The sequence below is a fragment of the Bison bison genome, unplaced genomic scaffold (assembly GCF_000754665.1).
Source record: "Bison bison bison isolate TAMUID 2011002044 unplaced genomic scaffold, Bison_UMD1.0 scf7180017864383, whole genome shotgun sequence".
In the NCBI taxonomy this organism is placed as follows: domain Eukaryota; kingdom Metazoa; phylum Chordata; class Mammalia; order Artiodactyla; family Bovidae; genus Bison; species Bison bison.
The window spans coordinates 5,748,023-5,752,548 of record NW_011494955.1 but is presented as its reverse complement, the minus strand read 5'-3'; the positions used below and the strand labels follow the sequence as shown (position 1 = coordinate 5,752,548).

General features: G+C 56.7%; 1 protein-coding gene across 2 annotated transcripts in view; it reads right to left on the bottom strand.

Moving 5' to 3' along the window:
* NR4A1 (nuclear receptor subfamily 4, group A, member 1) overlaps positions 1-4,190 on the bottom strand; it is an 18,332-nt gene extending 14,142 nt beyond the window's left edge. Inside the window, exons 1-2 of one of the 2 annotated variants that reach the window (XM_010857865.1) lie at positions 2,645-4,190; positions 1,168-1,274 (exon numbers count right to left, since the gene is read on the bottom strand). The gene's annotated coding sequence lies outside the window, so the exon portion shown is untranslated. Of the gene's footprint in view, positions 1-1,167; positions 1,380-2,644 lie in introns of those variants that run through there. The other variant, XM_010857864.1, reaches the window with a different exon arrangement.
* Between the last annotated feature and the right edge of the window lie 336 nt (positions 4,191-4,526).

Below are 4,526 nucleotides of genomic sequence, written 5' to 3'. Positions count from 1 at the left end.
ACTCTGAAGATGGCTGGTTGATTAAGGAGATCAGACCTCTCGCCACAGAGGTCATTTTCAGTCGAGTAATTTCTCCACCCCCAGCCCCGTCTCGGGCCAGAAGGAATCAACATACAGCATTAAAGAACAAGACCAGCCTTCAGGAAGAACATCCAGACAGAACTGAAAAGCACAGACAAGATCACGGAGTTCCTGGGGAAAAGCTGGCCCACGCCTCATTTGCACCCTCCGCAGCTCTCCTTCCGTCCCCCCAGGTTGCTCAGATCCTGGCCAGCTCCTCTCTCCCCCACCCTTGGAGGGTCTCCCACCACCTTGCGGAACATCAACAACCCACCAAGTTCTCCTGCCTCTGCCCAAGGTCTCCACCCAGCCTCCTTGGGCAAAATTTCAAATTCCAAAATAAAAACCCTCTGATAACGAGTCCCAGCCGGAAAGACTGATGCATTTTCCTATTGTTAAAGTATTTTTAGTCACAGCCTCTGGATTCGTTTAGAGACTCACGTTCAGAAAGGGAAAAAAAAATTTTTTTTTTTTTCGAGAACCAAGGAGGAGAACACGGAGCCTCCCACGTAAGAAGCTCCGCTTGTTCCACGCCGGCCCAGGCTCCTGGCCTGGCTCCCGGGGAGCGTGTTTGTGGCAAGCTGGTTGGCGGCTCCTCCAAGCCTCGCTCCGGCCCTGCTTCTCAGGCACCCAAGCAGCCGGGAAGCCAGGCTAGGAGGGCAGGGCAAGGGCCGAGGGCTCAGAGACATCAGTCTATGGGTTCAGATCCCAAGTCCCAACCAGCGAGGGGCCCGGGGGCCTTACCCAGGGGCCAGTGCTGAGGGACCTGCCTGATAACCAGCTCTCCCCAGCGTCCCTCCCCAGCCTGAGCAGACCAGTGCCTTATCCAGGCCGGGCCAACAGGAGAGGAGGATTGAAGAGCCTGTTGCAGATCTCTGAGGAAGGAGACTTCCACGTCTCCTGGTTCTCAACCACAATGTGGTCCAAGTCCCACCATCCCAGGGCTGTCAAGCTTTCACTCTCATTCCTTGAGAGGATTGACCACCCTTGTTTCCCCCTCCATCCCTCCTCTTGAGGCCGAAGAAACCACAACTCAGACAGTCATGACGAAAAGAGATCCAAATGGCCCAGCCCCAGTGCCTTGGTTTCGCCATTCCTAAGACTCACCAGCTTCCTCCACACGACCTGCTTTGATTCTCAGAGGTCCTGGACAACTGCACCAAGGGAGACTCCCAGGGCTGGTTGGGGCCTCTTCCTGGTGGCCTTGAGGAGCCCTGCGGGAAGAGACGTGACCGCCCAGTCAGCCTGTCCTGCCGGCCGCGGCTGTGCACCAGCTGAGTGGGCTCAGGACGCGAAGCGGCCTCCACAGCAGCGTGTCCTCCTCTGTTTATATAGCTGAAACCAGAGCCGGCCTCTGGGGACGGGGGAGCTGCCTCGGAGCCCTCTTGGCTGAGGCCTGACTTTGGCCTGGGTCAGCGAGAGCCCAAAATAGTCAGCTGACGGGAGCCCCGGCGTGAGCGTGACCCTGGGCCCATGCCCGGGCCTGGCAGACAGGTGCCCACGTCACAAGACCAGCAGCTCTAGCGCTCATGGGGCCCCCTTGGCAGCCCCTCAGGGTGCCCCTGGCGGCATATCTGGCATGGGAATTCCACCCAATCACCTCCCTCATCCAGACAACAGACTGAATGCGAGGAATTCTGCCCACAGGAGCCACTGTGTACCCAGAGGGAAGGCCCGGCACTCAGGAGGCCGAGTCAGAGCTGAGGGCGGAGGTAGGGGCTGAGCAGAGGGAAAGTCACCCAGCCCGCTGCTGTCATCTTCACTCACGTGCTTCCTGCATCCAGACCTCCGGCTGACCAGGAACACCTGCCTCATCCACTTACAGTAACTCCTCTCCCCGCCCCGGCCCGCCCAAGTTGATGCCCCAGCGCCTGCTGCTATCAGGAGGCCAGGTGCATGCCCAGCCCAGCCCCCAGCACAGGAGGCCCTGCTTCCCAGGGCTGTCCCTCCTTCTCTGCAGGATTGGGGGGCTAGACACCCTGTCCTCTGCACCCCAGCCACCTTTCTGGACTCTCTGGCCCCTGAACACCAACGCCACATGAGGCAACAGTGTTTGGGGTTCCGGCGGGGATACTGAGCCAGCTCCCACTTCACCTGGTGGGGGGGTCTCTCAGAGATGGCTGAGAGGGGGCTGCTGCTTAGAGATGGCCCTCAGTTCTGGGGAAGGAAAAAGAATCACAGGGTCCCTGTCCAGGACACCAAGCTGAACTCCAGCTCTCTTGGGTAAAGATGTAATCAGGACTCTGGTACCCTTAGCCTCACCCCATCAACTTCCTGGAACCAGGCACATGCTGCCCTGGCAGCCATCACTCCCCACAACCCCATGACACCCAGGCCCAGAGGCCCCCCAAGCCTGTCCTGCTAAGAAAGTCAGGCTTCCCCCTTCCCCACCCCCGTACCACCCCCACTACCAAAGAAATCAGATCTCCCCGTGCCTAGCAGCGCCGCCTGCTACTTCTGCAGGGCTTCCCCCTCCATCCCCCAAACCACATCCGCTTCAAGCAGCTCCCACACCCACCTTGGCCCCCAACCACCTACTCAGGAGGCCCCAGGGGCATACAAAGGGCAACAGCAGGGCACTTACCAGTCTGGGTGGACCGACAGACCTTAGACAACAGTTGACCATCCCTAGGACCTTCGGGGCCTGGCAGAAGGAACCAACACCGGGGAGGAGCTGGGGCTGGCCTCTGTCCATGGTGGAGGCCTACAGAGGGAGTTGTGTGAGAGAGGAGAAATCAGCCGGCACGGCCATTCCCTGGAGACAGTACAGCCAGAAACAGACATGGGAACAGAGGCAGGACCCAGGCCATGACGGGGGACAGGCCAGCCCAAGGTGCCCCCTGAGCTGGGCATCAGAGGTTGGGGCCCACACCCCAAGCGAACAGCACTTGGGAACGTGGAGTGTGGCCAGGAGCTGCCAACAGTGTCTGGAGCATCTCCAGGCCCTGGAGACACAGCCCCTCAACCTTATACCCTACTCCTGGGTGCAGTGACAGGTGGTACCTCAACCCAGCTTTCAGCTCCTTGATGTACACAAAAGGACAGCTGGAGGTAGAGAAAAGGGAGCCACCACGAGGACAGAGCAGAACACCCCTCTCTCCTTATTGGGCTCCAACTTGGTCCCCAAAGCCTCACAGGCCCCCACAAGGCAAGAGGTCCATGCTTCTAGCTCTAGGAGGCCCAGCCTTCTCATCTGAGCAATGGGGACTCTCAGGAAATCTTCTGTGAGGGGATTCTAGTCACAAAATAGGAAGATCCAGCTTGGGGAAGAGTGGTGAAGAGCACGGATGCCAGATCTCTGTTGCCTGGGTTCAAATCCTGGCTCCTTCACTTGTAAACTTGGGTGAGTTACATAACTTCTCTGCTCCTCATCTGTGAAAATGACTATCTGTAATTGATGTTTCTAAAATTAACAACCATAAGGTAATCAGCAGGTTTACAATGATTTCGCATGCAAAGGACTTAGTGCTGGACACACATAGGTGCTACTGTTATTAGGAGGAACTGAATGAAAACACATAAAAGCCAACTCCAGACCCTGGTCCCTATTCCAAGCCCCTTCTGTGCACCTAGGCTCTACTTCCAACACCGCATGTGAGTGCCATCCCTCCAAATTCTTCAAGTTCTTCCCTGATCCTGCTGGTGCCAGAGCCTTCAGCCAGGGCAACACAGACCCCACTTCTCACCTACCCTTTTCCTCCCTTTACCCAGCCCTCTCCTTTCCTGACTGGGCCCCAAGGTGAGGGCAGGACCAGTCAAGGTGGGATCTTCCCTAGTTATCAGGTTGCCCTTCAGGCTGAGATGAGGTCTAGGAAAAGAGAAGTAGATGCTCCCAGGGTAGGTGGTAGAGGGAATGAGGAGGAAGTCCCAGAGGGTAGGTGACGGGCCCCTTCACTCTTCTAACTTCTGTCCCAGGGTCCACAGGCTAAGGGGCATTCCTCTGGCCCAAAGCACCCAGACTCTCCTCTTACAGAGCTACCAGCACTTCCAATGACCCTAGGCATACAATGGGGAGCAGGGCATGAAGAAGGGGAAGGCAGTTTGAATGAGTCAGAGGGCTTCCAACCCCAAACAGAAGGCAAAGTTCAGTTCAGTTCAGTCACTCAGCTGTGTCCGACTCTTTGCAACCCCATGAACTGCACCACGCCAGGCCTCCCAGTCCATCGCCAACTCCTGCAGTTTACTCAAACTCATGTCTGTTGAGTCAGTGATGGCATCCAACCATCTCATCCTCTGTTGTCCCCTTCTCCTCCTGCCTTCAATCTTGCCCAGCATCAGGGTCTTTTCCAATGAGTCAGTTCCTTGCATCAGGTGGCCAAAGTATTGAAGTTTCAGCTTCAACATCAGTCCTTCCAATGAATATTCAGGACTGATTTCCTTTAGGATGGACTGGTTGGATATCCTTGCAGTCCAAGGGACTCTCAAGAGTCTTCTCCAACACCACAGTTCAAAAGCATCAATTCTTC